At 39.7% G+C, this 19,223-nt stretch overlaps 1 protein-coding gene across 3 annotated transcripts in view; it reads left to right on the forward strand.

Moving 5' to 3' along the window:
- Nucleotides 1-17,912, forward strand: part of LOC146573287 (endonuclease V-like) — a 70,851-nt gene extending 52,939 nt beyond the window's left edge. For 2 of the 3 annotated variants that reach the window (XM_085278000.1, XM_085278002.1), the window contains one exon: nt 17,582-17,912. The gene's annotated coding sequence lies outside the window, so the exon portion shown is untranslated. The remainder of the gene's footprint in view (nt 1-17,581) is intronic. The other variant, XM_085278003.1, reaches the window with a different exon arrangement.
- Nucleotides 17,913-19,223: the final 1,311 nt, after the last annotated feature.

Below are 19,223 nucleotides of genomic sequence, written 5' to 3' on the forward strand. Positions count from 1 at the left end.
AGAAGAGCTGCTCCTCCACATTGACAGGAGTCAGCTGAGGGGGTCTAGGCTTCCGGGACAGACCCAGGACATGCTGGGGAGATTATGGGCTAGGTGTATTGGCTTAAAAAAAGTACTGTAATTATTTACAAAGAGAAAAATGTGACAGGATCGCATGTAAAATGTAGGAACTCTGGGATTTTGTTTCTCAAGATGCAAAATATAGTGAAGAGAGAATTTAAATCAAGCGCACAACCTGAGTTACAAACATTTGTGAGGTGTGAGGGAGGTGGGGGATGCCAGATCGGGGGGCTCCCTTCCAGCTCTCCTCTCTGCTCTCTCCTATCTTGTCCCTTTTGTCTTACTTCTCTCTATCACCTTTTCTATCCCTTTGAAGAAGTGAGGCTCCATAAATGTTAAAGAGGTAAGTATTACTTCTCAGTTGCAGTGAAAATTAACTGTAGAAACTAAACAGAAGAAAGAAAAAGAGAAATAACAATTTAACATAAACCAGTGACACTCCGGGGCCTGATCAACCCTGGCAGGGCCTCCTTAGATGAGGGTGTCTAGTGATAATGGCCAAAACACCCGATGAATCCAAGGCCCACTACTGACGATGTGTCCCAAATTTTAATATGATAATGTAGATCAGATCTCTAATCCCTAAACCTAACCACGAAAGAAAAAATTGGCAGATTAGGTTGGGTAAAAGACTGAAAGTTGAGGTACACAATGATGTGTCCCCCTGGTAAAGTTCTTGGCTGGAAGCAGTGCTTAATCAATGGAAAAAACACAAACTTTGTCCAAAAACCTCTCATGTTTAACTGTTTTCCACTTTTTCTTTGGTCATTTTAGCCTTTTTGGCCAGGGTGAAGGGAGTATCTGCCATCAAACAAGAAGACAGCCGCATGTAGCTATGATGATGTTTGCTAGTTCACCTTACATGCATTAATTTAATAACGTGGTTAGCCTACTCAATGTAAATTACACACGAACAACATTAAGCTCCTCACGCAGAGAAGAACGGCTGCTGCTGCCATCATCACCCGTCATCATTTCTGCTACACTGGCAGGGCTAGGGGCCAGGACTCTATTCTTCGGGTTCTTGGGGGATGTTGCTAACTCCCGGTCCGATAACAGGCAACCCACCTGCAGTAGATGTGCTCGGTGTGAGGTCTCGCAGCAAGCTATCAAATACGATGCATTTCTCGGCTTTTAACAAAATGCTATACGTCGCCAGGTGTTTCATCAGATTCGAGGGGTTACCTCCTTTGCACAGCATCACCTTAAAGCACTTGTTGCAGGCTGCTGAGTTTGCATCTTTTGCTGTGAAGTACAGCCAGACTTTTGACCGCTTCGCTTTGGACATTTTTAATCTGCTCTAAAGAACGTACGTACCTGGGCCCGCCTACTACACTTGCAAAGGTAAAATGATTGGCTAGAATCCAAAGTGTACGACATCTCAGGGGAAAAAAAGCACCGAAATAAAGCACCGAAATGTGCGCTGCTTTTCGGTCTGGTTACTACCGTTTATGTCAGAACCGGTGCCATCATGGCACCGGATACCGGTACCCCTCCCTAGTCAGGGATTGTAACATCTAGTCCTTTTACTGAATCAGAATGTGATACGCATGTCTTATTTTTTGCACTTGATATTGAAATGAACTGACTGCACCTGTGTTTGTAAAGAATACAACTGTAAATCACCTGTAAAACTAATCACACCTGTCAGCACTATTTTGGAGATTACCCACAATCCCCAGATCTGGCCCTATGACTCTTGGCTGGCTTGGGAACCACTGAGCCTAAGAATGTGAGGCTGACTATAGATACAAGAGGTCTGAGCAGTTAAAGGTGAAAACCGATGAAGCTGTAAAAAATCTTGACTTTTCTTAAAGTGAAAGAACCTAAAGTAAAAGGCTGAACCTTGATGTTTTTATTTTTAAAGGTTTTAAATAGAATATATGTCTCCACACATGAATCATGTATCTGCACATAAACTCTTTTACAGTGCACATTGATCTCATTCAAACTTCAGATGAAAATCGACCTTGCTGCACTTCGATTGCACAATCTCAGCTTTCATAGTGACGGATTCATAGGCAGCAGTGCTTAATACCTACACACACTTTCTGTAATTCACTTTCCTGAGAGACTTGCCCATCAGTGACACATGAATGTGGTCATACTGCCACTCCCCCAAAAAAACAAAACAAAACATAGGATAGTGTAGGGAAAGAGCTCAAGGTAGGCGCTGTCTTGCGGTAAATGACAGCTTTTGTAGTTATTTATTGCACTTTTGTGAAGCTGTTTGAATTTTAATTGAATGTGAGCATGAGATTTACATATTCTTGTGATGTTTTCTAAATGTGTAAACACTGAAATGGCACAAAGACGGAGCAATCAACAAACTGAACAGCTCCACATTCATATATGTCCTCTGGACTGGGATATTAATATGTATACTTACATAATGTGCTTAAATGAATAAAGATACATGAGATAAAATAGTCAAGAATCATATCCAAGGTCATGTATACTGCTTAAGGGACACCTCAGGATTCATTAAAACAACACAGATACAAAACTTTAGTTCTGTCATAAATTACTCATAAAAGTGAAAATACATTTTCACCATACAGAAAGCATATTTTGGTATGGTACAGTCATGGATAAGTTTTGGGACAGTAACACTTTTTTGGGTAATCTTGTCTTGGATGGATTGAATCAAAACAATCAGAATGTAAATGAGGTGCAGACTGAGCTTTAATTTAAGACCTTTAACAACAACACTGCACAACTGTGTAGGAATTACTGCCATTATTATGCAAAGCAAGAAAGTTCCAGTATAAGACACGTGCAGTCTGCAGTAAATTGCATGCTATGAATCTTAGTAAATCACTTCATATGATTCATTTGAATGCTCTCTTCCCCTAAACCTGTGTACACATTTCAGGCACAAAACTGACACTGTGTCCATGTAATGCATCCAGCACTTAACACACTCATGTTGTTCATGGTTTGTAAAGTCATTATGGTACAGATGTAACTGGGCCATAAATTACATATTGTTATAATTACACAAAATGGGTTCTAGACCCCAAACCGTTCCTTTTATACCTGACTTTTCGGACTGCCAAGCCTGTAGTTATGTTCATTATCAGTTAGAGCCCCTCCTCATCCTTTTCCTCTTCTTCTGTGGTGCACCCCTATAAGTTCCAGAGTACCCCTTTGGCCTCTCCCCATATCTACCATTCCCCTGTGGGAGAGGTTGGTGTCATTTCTTTTCCAACACTGTATAACACACATATACTGTATATTTAGCCACCCTGATGTTTCTGATTGTGTGTTTTTAGTGCAGTTATTGTCATCAGTATGCCTGTCTTTGCTAGATGCTATAAATGTGTAGTACTTGTGCGCCACATATGTGTTCTAGGCACCGTCAATGCTAGTATGAATGGATAATTCTTGCTAGCTTGGAAGTTGTTGGGTTGAGCTAACCCTCTTCCTGACTTGGTTGTAGAAGCTGGAGCGAGTTAATTACTTGGAGGTCTTTCTTTCTTTTTACCTTTCATCGTCAGACACAACACAGAAACACACTGGTTACGCAGACAAAACAAATAGGAAATAAATTCCTCAGTTAAAAAAGCAGTTTAGTTATTTATCCGGTTGTTCAGTCTGACGTCACTAGCCGTGTCTGGGTCTAAACTCCGCTGCAGGTCCATATATCAAACGATCACTATGGCATTACTGAGAGTTGAAAAACTGTCTAAAGTATTTCATCTTTAATAAAATGATCAGCCTTCTCCTCTACCAGGTGTAACAATTGAGTGTAACATCCAGGCATCCATGAAAACGGAATTTATGACATTTAACGGAGTTAGAAGTTAGCAGGGAGTTAGCTCGCTAGCTTCTATCTAAATACAATATAGCATGTCCTGACTGCGGGGTTTTGGAAACAAATTAAAACGTACAGCTCTGTTATCACTTCCAGCATAAATGAAGACAGAAAACTAAACAGCAGTGACGTTTGTAGGGTTACTGAAGTTGGGCTAGCTGGTATATAATGATGTGCTACGTGACCGCTAGCGACACAGCTATGTTAGCATAATATAAACAAGCTAACTTTTTTTCCACTCGATAAAAGTTAACGTGAGTGTTCTCGGTGGTCAGGAACAAATGTAATCGCATGGCAGGATGCTGTAAAAGGACCAAACTTCAGCCAGGAGAACAACTGAGATAATCCATCCACAATACGAGGTTAGTCATTCATATACTGCTGCATGGGCTGGGCTGTAGTTACATCGTAAGGTTTTAAAAACTGAGCTTAAATAAATGATTAGCGGTAATAAAAGCTGAGGGAGGTCAGTGATCACTGACTGTTTTAGGAGCTTTTTGAGATCAAATAGAAGAAAATACATAACATTAAACATGTTAACAACACAAAAGCCATATTAAACGCAGACTACTTTAGACCCGGAAGTAGGATTCGTCGCGTCATCACTGAACAACCGGATTGTCTGTCGCTGGACTTTTGTGAAGTATTTGTGGTATCAAACTGCTCAGTTCTGTTTTTCCTAGCAGAATGTTTACTTGGAAAGGTCAGTGAAAGGTTTAACAAGAAAAGGCCAAACAAAGTAAAAACTGTCAGAATAGATGCAAAGCAAAACACTGGAAGTGGGGCTTTTTTTATGTCATGATGGTGGGTCAACATCGCTCATTTTTATTGCCTTTAGAGCCCTTTGTGAACTCAACCACCCAAACACTCCAGATACCCACACAGGTGACGTGGGTTAAGTGTCTGATGCCATTATGCATTAGTGATTAGGGCTCAAGGTGAAGATCTTATGTGTGAGTCTAGCTTCTCTCTCTGATGTACAGCAAGCAAATGTCTGGTTCGCTAATTTAACGTTATGATTGTCCCATGCAGCTGAAAATAATCATAGTAAAATACGACAAGAGGAAAAAAGCAGTAATTCAACTCTCAGTGTAGCAACAATACAAATTGACTATTTCATTAATGTATGAGACATATGGGAGCACATGCATCAATAATTTTGTTTTCTTGGTACTTTTGTAAAGTAATAGTTTGAAAGTGTGCTCGTGGTATGAAATAAATAATAAATAGGAAACTACAGCCAGCAGCTCATTAAAGAAATACTTATTTTATATTTTTGTTTCATTAATCAAAAAATACACAGAATATTAAGAAATGCATGAAGTAACCATATCCACCAAGAAGTTTATACTTTGCGTACTGTACGCAGATTTTATAGAAGTACTGTTAATGTTAGTAACTGAGCCTTAGAGGTACCACTCTGTTTGTAGCTTCTCCCCAATCACAGCTGGGACGGCATCAGCCTCTTTGGATGGATATTTCTGTGGCATGTCCACAGGAAGGAAGGATGTCTGTGTTGTTGATACGAGAAAACACATTATGACAGCAAAACATCGCATAATCTAAGATAATTATTGCTCCTATATCAACTGAAAGTACAATATGTATATCAGCCGTAAAAGGTGACCTAAAGCTGTTTGGAAAATTAGAGGTCTTTACACAAAACAGTGACCTCATATGCATCAGTGAAAACAGCTCAGCACCTCCACAGGCTGTATCTGTAAGGCCCTTGGCCTCTGTCTGCACCCCACATGCAAAGACCATAAAGGGCAGCCTTCGCATGGTACATCAGAGCCCCCTTCTCTCTCACACACACACACACACACACACAAACACTGTGACCCCATCCACCACGATTCATCTCCCTGGCACGGTGAAGTGTAAAGGAGATTATTACCGGTGAAGGGCTGAAGATCTACTGCTCTCCTGCCTGCCTTGCAGAGGAAATGGGAAAATATTGCTAATGTTTACAGCTGTGTGGTTGTGTGTGTGTGTGGGTGGAGGAAATCTTGTGTACGCTAGTAATGCCTAAAGCCTGACCAGCATGGCAAAGAAGCTCGGAGGCTTGTTTACCATCTACAAATGTGCTGACTTCAGAGAGTTTTATGTGCAAATGTTTCTACACACGCGGATGCATTTTCAGAACTGTGTGCGTGTGCGTGTGTGTGTGAGACCATGGGTTATCAAATGTAAATGTATTGTTGTACATTAAAAAACACCCAGAGACCAGCTGTTGTTGACTGCTGTACAGTATGTTTCATAAGCAGTGCTTCTCTTCTTCCTCCTCTTTCTTTTTTAATCTATATGGCATTTTCATCTTGGTGTGCAGTGAAAGGGAAGCTGACTAATGTTCCACAATAAATCAATGCCCATTTGTTCATGTTATGTAAATTAAAGGTCAGTGTCATTACTTCCTTATGAACACATATAAAAGATGTAACCACCATCATCCTGTTTGTTTCTGGACTCCACAGTTTGAAGTCTCAATGTCAGCATTTGGCTCCTGTTATGTTGAGTTTTTGGTGCTAGAAGTGACCGTACTTGGATGAAAGGGTGAGGTACTAAGTCATCAGCTAACCCGAGTAAACATAATTAGCAAGCTGCATCTATAAACTATATGGGTGGAATGCACAGACACACATATCTGCTAATCACTGTTACTTGGTTACCAATTAAGTAGCAGACTAATTACTCAGTAAAGCTGAAGAAACAAACTTCTTGGACAGTTGGTGTCTCACAATATGCCATAATGTTTAATAGATATTTACAGATTCTCAAAGGCATCAACAATACAAACATGACTTTTTAGTTCCAGTTGAGTTTCTCAAATTAGTAAAAAGGAGACAAACAGCAACTGGCTGCAGCTCCTTGTGTCAGGACACCTGTGTGTCCATGCAGCCATACCTCTATCTCCAGTATCCAGATGGATGTTATATAAATATTCACCCACCATAAAGCTGTTAAGAAGGAAGAATTATGCATAGAGACCAAAATCATTTTTGTACTATGCAGCAAACATGTTTATTTTTTACTGTAAGATTGGACCTGTGGAGTTTGGCTTGCTTTTGGAGCCAGCCTCAAGTGGATATCACGCAACTACATTCAGTTCAAAAATCTCTATGACTTAATAATGTCTTATACTTGTTCTTTAACGTTTACTTAATGTTGCTGTTATTTGCAGTTTTTGCATGCACGTTGTACAAAGAAGGATGTGCAGAGGCCCGATTCCTTTTTTTAACCTCTTTCTGACAGTCAGATCAATACTGTGCAGTTTGAAATTGTTTTCAACTACAGAAATAAATATTACACCCCCCTCATAATCAGCAAATAACAAAGGAGTATGATTTATCAGATTTGTGACAGGTACTCACAATGCGTTACATGTCAGCTGAAATAGCTGCTCTGTGAGGCAGGCAAAGCATGTGCATCTTATTTAATAGCAAAGCTAGCATACTGGTGTTTAGCAGGTATAACTATCACAAAATGTCACAGCCTTTAGATATGCATTATCTGGCAAAGATACCGTGCCACCGTGGTTAGCACTGTTGCCGCACAGCAAGAAGGTCCTGAGTTCAATTCCACCATCAGGCCGGGGTCTTTCTGTGTGGAGTTTGCGTGTTCTCCCCGTGTTTGCGTGGGTTCCCTCCGGGTACTCCGGCTTCCTCCCACCGTCCAAAGACATGCAGCTTGTGGGGATAGGTTAATTGGATAATCCAAATTGCCACTAGGTGTGAATGTGCGAGTGAATGTGAGTGCGACTGGTTGTCTGTCCCTGTGTGTTGGCCCTGCGACAGATTGGCGACCTGTCCAGGGTGTACCCCGCCTCTCGCCCTAAGACAGCTGGGATAGGCTCCAGCACCCCCCGCGACCCTGAAAAGGATAAGCGGAAGCGAATGGATGGATGGATGGATGGATATCTGGCAAAGCTGATAGCAATGTCAACTTGCAACTTTGTAGAATGGGTTGTTAATGGGTTTTAACTGTTGTTACTTAGGTTATGAAATAGGCATGCAGTTTGTGTTTAAATATGCTGACTGGAAAAAATGTTCTATAAAAACAAAAGTAGACATGTTTAAAGTGAAAGAAAACCAGCCACAGACTTGTGCAGCAGGGTTTTCTAATGGCAACAGAGACATTTTGGCTCCGTTGCCATTAGTTTTCACTGGCACGCACTAAGAGATCCTGTCTCATTTCCTCTGATCTGCTCTCATTCTCTGTCCACTCTTGTGTGTCTGACATACAATTAGACTGTGGTTGAGCAGTGAAACCAGATCTGACTCAGGCGGATCACTAAACACACGGGTCAGACCGGTTAGCAGAGATGGCACCTGGCTGCTAATGTCAAAGGTCAACCTTTTTATCTCTTTCCTTCCTTCTGTAAGATCAAAAAACCACTTAGTGAAAGATAGCTCTAAAGTTCAGCTGAAACACTCCTGTACAGGTTTAACACTGCCCTTTGATATTGAATCAACTAGGAGATTTTACTCCAAGTATATAAAAAAAAATATTGAAAAAGAGAACAAAATGAATAAATAGGTTGGTTTTAATTGAAGATAACTTCAACATCAGCAACACTGTATACTATACTTTAAATCCTAAAAGCCATAAACAGTCAAAAAAGATGTTACAAACTGACACATGGTCTTGTGCAAGTTTCAGATTAGCTGTTTTTTTTTTTTTTTTGAAGAATTTTCATAAAATCTTTTAACCTGATTTGCTTGAAGCAGAGGTGTCAAACTCATTTCACATGGTTCTGTAGTTCAGTCCAGTTTTTTTGTTGTTGTTTTGTTTTAAACTGTAAAGCAGAAGTTATGGAGGTTTTATTAGAGACATGCTTTTTGTAATTTGGCATGATTTGTGAACGTTGAAATTTCTTCAGTACTGAATAGCAGAAATTAGGCTTTCTTGCCAGAGGTCCTTTTTTGGCAGGTTCAGTGAATTTTGGTCAGAGCTAGACGAAACCTGTGGTTTTAGAAACTGCTTTCAGCACCTGAGGGCATGTCTGTGCCGTCAGGTGAATGGGTGGGTCCGTGCTTTGTGTTTACATCTTTTTGAGGAATCTGTCTTTAATCGTTTGCTTCTTTAGCTGTTTGGTGGTTGTTGAAATCGTTTTGTGAGCTTTCAGCTGAGATCCTGACGTCTCTATGGATACCACACATGTCTATATTTAAATAACAGATCAGGCGCTACATCACGTTAAACCAGATGTTCTCCCTCTCGCCCCCGGTAGCGGGGGCATTGGGGTTCAACAGGTTAATTGTTTATTGCTTAATTACTTTGTGTAGTATGAATGGCCATAACTGAGGTTTTTATCAGAACGAAAAGCTGTAAAACTTGTGAAAGTACAGTTAAAAGTCCAAAATTTCTGCTTGCGCTTGTTTGTGGTGAGCTACATGCACACATTTCTGCATCTCTGCCATTCAAAGACACTTTTATTTAGTTTATAGGAAATAATATTCAATGCTGAGCTGTAACTTTAATCTTTTTCAAGGAAGGAATTTTTAAAATTTAGTTTTGTTTTCATAAAATGGACTTAATAGTAAGAGGGAAAACACACATGAGATTTAAGGCCTACATTAGTATGAACGTTTTTGTCCTCCACAATGGAAAATGGCTGAAAATAGAAACAGGTATTACTTTATCCAGCTCCTAATTTTATAAATGCTTTCCTCCGCTTTGCAGTCTCCACTATCATTAAAATGCAGCCGGATGCTGCTCATTTAACATTTGTGCTCCTTTTGTTGCTTTTTTCTGACATGCTTGCATTTAAATCCAGCTCCCCCGTCTCTCTGTGTACCTGGCCTATACAACTACACTTGCTGTCTTGGAACATCTTCCTTCTTTCACATAATCATCCCAGTCTGCCTTTGCATGTGATTGGCTGCATGGTGTGCCCATCAAAATAAAGTCCCACCACTGCCTGCATGGATTCTCAGCAGGGCTGAAGATTCAGCTCCCACATACTGACAGGCCATTAATAACTGACATATGAAATTATCCCAGCTGGATGTGGCCCACAAGCCGTACGTTTGACACCCTTGGCTTAAAGCTTTAGGATGCTGAAGGATATGAGTGCCTTGAGACCTTAGAGGCTGAAAGTGGGTCTGATATGTTGTTTAGAGCCATTAAGGGTCTTGGACACTGGGAGAGCTTTAATTGATTTGAATACAGAAAACTGAAACAAGCAGAGAGCAGATTTCTGTGGTCAATAAATGCTTTTTAGTTCAAAAAGAGAGAAATGGAGTAAAGAACTTTGTGTAAAATGCACTGTAAATCACATTAGGGCTAAGAAGCTTCTGATATTTCTTTATTATCAAATTAGAAATGTCATTATGAAAGTGCAGCTTACCATCTATAACAAGCCCTGCACAGTCTCTAAAGAGAGTCTATGGAATTTTATCATTAGGGACACGGAAATGAACAATTTTATGTCATCAGCAAATATATATAACTTTGTGTAGCCAAGGGTTATGAGATATAAATACATTGTAGATGGGTTGATTATTATACTGACTTGTTATCTGAACCTTGTTATCTCTGAATATAATAACAGTTAGTTTTTTGTTTAAACAATGCTCAGAGTGTCGACTGACAATGATTCTGGTAACATGGTAACAGCAAATGTCAAGCGCCTGAAAGTCTCATTTTAAAAAAAGAAATTGGGTTTTTTTGTATATATTTATTTGTTAGGTTGAACAAAAGTGGTCCCAATCCAGATCCCTGTGGGATCCCACTTAAAATGACACTGCATTATTAGAATAACAGTGACCATGTTTGATCATTAAATTGAGTCAAACCAGTATTTGAAAGAACTTTTTCCTGCTTGTCATTGGCACTTGTGATTGATTTCAACTCTTCCTGAAAAATCAGGCCTAGCAGCTTTGTTTACTCAGAGTTTCTATATTATTTCAAAAGTTACCTGTAGCTACAATATCAATAATTTGGGACTCAGTAGATTTCCTCTTCCTTCATCCTTCAAAGAACCTCAGGGTTTCCCTTTTGAAAAATGGTACAATATTGGTTGACACAGCTCATGGGGTGTCTGACAGCACAGCAAGGAGGACTTAAGCAAAGAAACCCAAGGCTATTGGCTGAACCTGAACACAGCCAGACACCTGCATGCAGACAGCACAGGAGTAAAATAAAAGTACTACCTTCATGTTTTCTGTTTGTAAATGCATCAAGTCTGGGTGTATTTAAAACAATTAAAGTGGCCCCTACTCATAATTAGTGGTGCATCGCTACAGTATCCTCTCATGTGTTATCATGTCTTACATCTATTTAGAAAAGATCCATAACAGCCTATTAGAGTAATGCTCTCCAACACTAATTATCTGAGCCATCAGCCATCAAAGTTCTACTTTGTCAGTTCCAACACTCATTAAGTGTCTTTAATTAACAATCACCTTTTAATAGACAACACATGCAATGTCAAAATGTGTTGCTGCAAGCATGTGTTTAAAAAAGATTGAGGCCACACTCAACAGCGAGGATCTTTTTACTTTAATTAGTGTCTATAATAGGAAAGGCCTGATGGGACAGTAGAGAAATACAAGACGAAATGGGAATAGGTCACCTTGCTCTTTTCAACTATTCTATGTCAGTCTGACATTGTCTGTTTTTATTTTTACATTTTTATAGGTAAAAGCCACACGTGAAAAGCAAAACAAAACATGTTGTTCCTCAAACTGTGAGAGACAGAGCCAGTGCTTTGAGGCATGTGAAAAATCCAGGTGAATTCAAATTAATCTTCTGATTTATGAAGGGAAATTAAACTAAGTTAAGATGGAGTTGCAGATGTTATCAAGCTGTTCATTTTTTTAAAAAATCAGCTTGGATTTTTTTTTTATTGTTAATCATTCATACAGATTTTGGGGTTGTGGAGTTTAATGGAGATGTGATAAACAGTTTGAAAAACAGACAGAAAAAATAACAATAAGAAAGCAGAAAATGATGCCTTTTCCTGTGATACAGATCAGTCACGCTGTCCTGAAAGTGCAAATGGAAACTGCAAACAGTAATCCATCTCATTACTTATTAATAAGCTTTTGAAAGCAATTAAACTCTTTGTCAAAGCCCATCAAATCTTTGTCTCAAATCTTGTGCTGTTTTCTACAATATTGAAAACAAACTTTACTGAGCTGTCAGTGTTTAGGTTAGGAAGCTGAAGTTATATTTGTCTGTGTCAGGCTTCCTGGGTCGTTCACACAGTGTTTTCAGTTTTGGACCTTTTGCCATTGTTTAGTGACCCCATACCTGCTTCCTGTTTTATTGTGTTAGTCTCTTGTCAGTGTGCATTATGTTTAATTTTACTTCCTCTGTCCCATTGATTAGATTCAGTTGTTTGCAGTCCTCTTCATTATCAAGTTATTTAAGCACTCAGTTTCTCTCAGTTCCTTGTCTCGTTATCGTCAACTCCTCTCCTGTTTCCCGTCATTCAGTCATTTATGTTTAGCCTCTCAGTTTAGTCAATAAAGTCGGGCACTTTTTCAGCAGTCCTGCATTTGGGTCCTCTCCTTCCATTCAGCACACACCAGTACGTGACAGACTAACAGTGGCCTGTCAGCATAGGTAATCACTACTGTTAAATTGGATGACTTTCTACTAGATACTGTTTCACTGCTCGAAAGGTGTTCAAGCACAGTGGCCATAATGCACCAAACCCGTCATCTCCAGAGCACTTAAGGTTAGCTGTGGTGTAAAGATGTAAAATAATTATAGAACAAGCAATTTTATAATCAAAGTGTTTTTATTGAGTTTTCGTAGAACAAGCAATTTTATATTCTCATAACTATTTGTGTTAACCTCTTTAAAATATCATTGACGCAATTTCCTCAAGCCAAACCAGTCGTGTCATACGGCTGCGTCTCCCTGACTCTAGTCTGCTACGGTTTCTGTCCTGTTAGGAGGAAGTTTCTCCTTCCCACTGTCACTAGGTGCTTGCTCATAATTATTGTAGATCTTTACCCTACAATATAAAGTGCCGTGAGATGACTGTTGTTGTAATTTGGTGCTATTCAGTTCAATTTTATGTACACAGCGCCAAATCACAGCGCAGTTGAGTTATGCCAGGAAGTCAAGTATTCTGATATGAGGCTTTGTTTTTCAGAGGAGCCACAGTATCCAGAGTCGTATGCAGCGAAGATGTAAAAGTAGAAGTTCTCAGGAAGCAAGAAGCAAGGCATTAGTGAGGAAATAAAGATGACTGATGGCACAGAGAGACTGATTTTTTATTCATACCAAAATCTTATTAATTTCCCCCAAATTATATGATCATGATGTTTAATTCCTTGTATGGACCTGCAACTGTGTGTCTGTGTTTGGGGGGGAGTGAGTCCTGAATATGCTGCTGTGTATAAAAGGAGTAAGAGTAATCGATTATATGTCAGGCACCTTGAAAATACAACACAAAAGTCAGCTTTTATTGACTCGTCCAGAATAAAACATTGTAAATGGAGGGATTTGCTATATGATGATATGAAAGGTACTAGCAGAAATGATTTTACTGGCTGAAAAAAATTGGGGTTGTGCTTTTTTTTTTTGAATAAAAAATCTATATACTTATAATTTGAAACATAACAAAATGGACTGTACAATTTTGGAGTTTTGGCTTGAAACTGTTACCCAGTTTTGCTCGTCTACAGGGCTTTGTGATGGTCACAAGATGGAAAACTATGAATATATTCATTAACACAGTTATTCAGTCAGCCAATTAGAGAAGCTCACCTGCAGCTCATTACATGCAAAACTATCCCAGAGGGATCCACAGGTACCTAAAACTCATAATACAGAAATGGGTATGTCTAATATCTGGCAGCTTGTATTTGTTGCCCATCTGCCTTCCGTGTGGTATCTCTTGATAGGTACACTATCTTTGTTACTGACAGAAATTATGGACAAGTTGCACTACACTGGAAATATCATTTAATCCTGCCATTGAAAGTAGGATTGCATGGAAAAAGTGCCAGTAATAAAGTAAATTAAAGGCTTCTGCTAGAAAAGGTGGTAACCCTGTCCACTTAGCAGCTCAGAGGGAGTGAGGATGGAGCAGTTTAATGTCGATGTGTTTAATGTGTGACCACATCACAATTAACATTCATATACAGTAAAAATGATCTAAGCCACCCTAGTCCATAATCAGTAGGCATAAGTAGATGGATATCCTCTAAACAGGTTAAGTTGTAAAACATTTGATTACTAAAGCAGGCTAAAAATTCTCAGCTGTGACAGACCAGTTTTCAGTGAACTGGAATATTTTTGTCTATAAAGCTACAATTTAAAATAAGAGAGAAAAAGAATCTCTTCTATTTGATGTTGTGCTATTCTCCCAGGACAGACTCAAGGGTGCTATGTTAATTTAACAGAGCTCCACCTACAGAGGTAATTTTCCAGGAAGCAATATGACCACCAACAGAACTAATAATACCTCTACATAATTACCAGCCATGACATAATGTGTCCATGTCTAATAGCTAATATATCCGGTAGTATATTAACACCACTTCCAGTGGGGGCCGTCACTCACTGATGCAGACACAGCGTGGGCTCATCTTCTTTCCTCCAACTGAGACCCTGGTTCAGCCTCGTGTAATGACCAGATTGCCATTACCACTCCATTACGATGCCCTTTTATTACCCATTCAGCACCTTGACCAGCACGGTAGTCACCTGTAACGCGATGACAGTTCTCCATCTCCTTCTCCATCTGGCTCTCGCTTTTGTCTCTGTGTTGCTCTCCTTCCAGTTAACTTGCTGATGCTGATTGACTCTGTAATGCACTGGAAATATCCTGGGTGGCCATTGGGAGCAAATTGCTTTGTGTAGTGTTGCTATAGGGCCCAAACTAACTGGACTCGAGTTGCAAGCTAGGCCTCTGCAGTGAGGGGGAAAAATAATGACACAGGCTGCTAATGGGCCTCGTTGTTAGGTTCCAGTTTTTGCTGCTGCAGCACAGAGCTGTGGTAGGATGCTATAATGTGAGCAGTAATATATGATGAATCCCCCTGGCGGAAAACTGCCCTTTAAGTAAAATCACTTCTCCACCATCAGGATACTTTCCCGGGAAGTGAATGGGGTCCGTATTGATCAGAGGAACATTACTTTGGTTGAAAATTCTTGTTGTGACATAGCTAAGTTATGGTTAGTATGGTTTCTATACGGGTTTAGTTTGAAGTTGTTCTGTTATTTTCTTCCCATGCCTTCTGTATTACTCTCTCTGTCATAAGGTTTACTGATGCCTTTCATGAGAGCCTTTGTCTTCTTGTGGTTGCTTCCTGTTTTACTTTAAGGCAGGGGTCCCTAACTCCAGGCCTCGAGGGCCGGTGTCCTGCAGTTTTTAGATGTGTCTGTGATTCAGCTGATTCAAATGGCTAAATTACCTCCTCAACATGTCTTGCAGTTCTTCAGAGACCTGGTAACTAATCATTTGATCCAGGTGTGTTGACCCAGGGTGAGATCTAAAACCTGCAGGACACCAGCCCTCGAGGCCTGGAGTTGGGGACCCCTGCTTTAAGGGTTTTCTCACTTGTTTTGGTTTTACTTCCTAATTTTGTTCCTCTCTGTTTGCTCCACAATCATTTATTTTAGCTTTTAACATTGTGTGTGTGTGTGTGTGTGTGTGTGTGTGTGTGTGTGTGTGTGTGTGTGTGTGTGTGTAGACTTGACTTTCACTTTGTCAGATCATCTGTTTTCCCTCCCATGAGTCTCTTCTACCTCATCTCTTAATTGCCCCTTGGGGATAAATAAAGTCTGTCTGATTCTGATTCTGGAAATAGAGTCCAGTTCCTTGTACGTGTTGTCACAAACCTGGGTCTGTTGACCCAGCATTTTGAGTTTTAGTTTATTTTGATGTTTAATTTCTTTTCTAAGGTTTTCTGAGTTCATTTCTACCAGGACTAGGTCTTCAACCCCTGTGTTAAGTCTCCCTTGCCCTTCATGTGTTTCATGTCTGCGTGTCTTGTGTTGTCAAGTTCTTGTTGTCATGTCTGCGTCTCATTATGTTTCCTGTTTTATTTTGGAGAGGTCTTGTGTTCCTATGTTCAATGTGTTTAATTTTACTCTCCCCCTGTGATGTTGTTATGTTCATTCATGTGTTTCCACTTCTCCTGCTCACCTCATGTGTGCATTTAGTCTGTCAAACATTAAAGGTTTTTTCATGTTTTAATCTTAGTTCACCCAGTTTAGGTTATTGTTTAGTTTCATCTTTGCCTTTTGTTTTGTACATTTTTTGTCAGCCTTAATAAATGGCTTGTTTTTGTCACGCTCAAGTTTTGTTTTGTCTCTTTGCGTGTTGCTCATGGGTCTGCCTCCTCACTCCACACAGTCAGCTTTGCAGCCAGACTGTGACATGTGTACACAGATTTGGTCAGTAAAGCTGATTCTGGTTCTGATACCAGTTTACCAGTTTGTGTTTTTCACTTTTCTTTCCATTGTTTGTTGGACTTTAGTTTATCAGCTTTTCAATAACATTCACTTTTACTTCAGTTTCAGATGTTTTTGTCTTTGTTGGTCCACCTTCAGTCCAAATCTTGACTAAATGTAAAAAAAAAAAAAGAAAAAAAGAAAACCCAAATCACTCCAAATGTATCTGCAATTATAAGTTTATTGTAAGACAATGGTGGCAAAATATTATTGAGGAGCAGATTCACTCTAGAAATTAAAAACAATCATCCATCTCCATGTTTCCTGTCTTCCTGTTTACGTGCCTGTCTAATAAAGGTAAAATAGAGAAGCTTTTAAAAAAGTGATGACCGTTGTGGATGATTCATAAATCAAACTGTTCACACAGCTGGGCGTCTCAGTATGAGCACTCTACAACTTAATTAAAAACAACCATGTGATACATTTACTCAACAGTTGACTTTTTCTGAAGACACCAGAGCGCTTCTGTTTGCATATGTTAATATCATTATATTATCATCATCTACTAGCTTACAGTCCAGGGATGCACCAATTAAGAATTTCAGGGCTGATACTGTTTACAGTTTGTTTCAATGATGTTAACTCGTTTCTTTCTTTTGTTCTCCACACTTGGTGCCAAAGAAGAACCTTTCATTATGAATAATTAAATAACATTCACTACATTGCCAAAAGTATTCAGTCACACATCCAAATCACTGACTCGTGAAAAAAATTATGAAAGTGAATTGCAGATGCGAGAACCACAAACTAACACCAGCCACTGTAATATGTTCAAAAAGGTGAATCTCAACCGTCAATGTTAGGTTGATAAATCGATTAATGCCGATATATATAAAATCTACACATAATAAAGTGCTAATATTTTCTGCATGTCACATTTTACTACTAATATTTATAAAGCCGGAGCTGTAGGAGAAACCAACATGTGACCAAAATCTCTACTCCTCTGCAGCGCAAAAGAGCAATGTTATGCAGTCTTCCAGCATAATGAATACCTCTCACATCCCACTTAGTATGAGTGCTTTTAAGTTTGAGGTTAATTTTCAGTTAAACTTCTAGGAGTGATTCTGAAATGCTTAATAGGCAAAAGCTCAAGTGTTTTTTTAGCAGTCTGAGGTGACACTGAATGCTAAATGACTTTCATTTTAATGTGACCATCAGTTACGCTGACTTTTAAGATTGTTCTTTTTTGGTCTTTAATACTGTTGACTCAGTGAAATGGAGTTTGTATTACGTGTCATTGGTTAAATGGTTTGCTCTTTGTCTTTCTTTCTCTTGTGCCAGGTTGCAAATGATGCAGAGAAGGATGTCAGAGATAAAAGCCAGCAAGTACAGAAGACACCTTAGAAGTCCATCAGTGTGTGTGTGTGAGTGTGTGTGTGTGTGTGGTAATTTTTAAAAGCAAAGCTGTTTTACTCTCTGCCAAAAAGACACTGTCAGATTAACTGTATCTTTTTATGTACTTGCCCCATATTTTAATTGGATATGGGTCAGCGTGGCTCTTTTTATGCACTGTTCTCATTACATTTTTGGGTCACTCCGTTTTTTACTCTGGGAACCTTGTAAATAAATCATAAATGTCCTTGATCTGCCGCAGAGTGCTTGTCAGCTGTTAATATGTGTATAATATTCATGTTGAATTATGTGGTGAGCTACAACGGCTGCATGTGGTAACCGCACACAAACATCACTTTGGCCATATCCTGTACGTGTTGTCGCTGAGTGTCTCTCTTTAAATGAGTTGGACTTGGCAACCTGCACCGCTGTGCCAGCCTGGTCCCAGCGAGGGAAGCGGAAAAGGGCAGGGGGGGGAAGGGGGCTGACTCTGCAGGGATGTGGCCAGGAATAGAAGTGGTCAGATGGGGCAGTATTGATCAGCAGGAGGGGTCGGAGGATCAGCTGATGAAAACCGCAGACTGGACAGAGTGAAGTATGTACCTTATAACACTGGACAAATACTATACTGTAGATACACAGTGAACAGACTGCGATATCATATCCTTGATGACTGATTGCAAACTAATAATGTTTGCTCTCATTGATATTGCTTAAAAATTGCTGCAGTGATTGCTGATGAGATCAGGGATCTCAGGGAATTCGAAAGCCTCATCTATAAAAAAAATACATTGAAATTGCATTCTGGTCGTGAACAGAGAAACTAGGAGGTCTGAAAGGTGTTTTGCTACTAAGAGGTTTCTGTACATGTAAACACCCAACCTGCTGCTTATCCAGGTTTGAGTTTCAGCCATCTCTTCCAAATTAACCGGGGCTTTCCCAAACCAACTGAGAGACACAATCTCTCCAGCAAGTCCTGGGTCTGCTCTAGGGCCACGTTGTACTAGGACATGCCTAAAACACTCTGCCTCCGGAGCCTCTGGTGTCTCACAGGCTAACCAACCCTTTATATGACTCATTATTCAACTCAAAGTCCCTAATGAATACAACTGAAGCTGTGCTGGAGGAAGCAATTGAACATCTTGTGAACTGGAGTGTCTGACAGAAGTTCCCAGCACACCCTAACTAAATGCTTGGGTACAGGGGATCTAGTTGATAGCTCAGCTGCTCAACCAGCAATTAAACCCATCAGGTAGATGTCTGCTTAGGAAGTAGATTAATATTCTGTTAAACATCTATAGAAATTTCAACCAAAGTTCAGCCTGAACTTTACAAAAATGATGGTTTGAGGCACCTGAGCATTACCTTTCACACATAAATTCCTACTTGTGCCTCTCACCTGGTCATATTTTAATGTGTGACTACAGTCTTCCATAAATTGTGTGAAGGTAAGGCTTTAGCGGTATAAATGCTACTGGATGTTTTCTTCTTTTGGATTCTGTCTTCAGTAAACTGTTGGTACTGGATCATTCAGCTTCACTGGTCAGGGAGGAGCTGACACTCAGAGAGACAATCTGACAGTTTCTTCTGC

Source organism: Mchenga conophoros, linkage group LG6 (assembly GCF_057382185.1).
Source record: "Mchenga conophoros isolate Kocher_MC1m ecotype Shallow Benthic linkage group LG6, M_conophoros_male_GT1.1, whole genome shotgun sequence".
Taxonomy (NCBI): Eukaryota; Metazoa; Chordata; class Actinopteri; order Cichliformes; family Cichlidae; genus Mchenga; species Mchenga conophoros.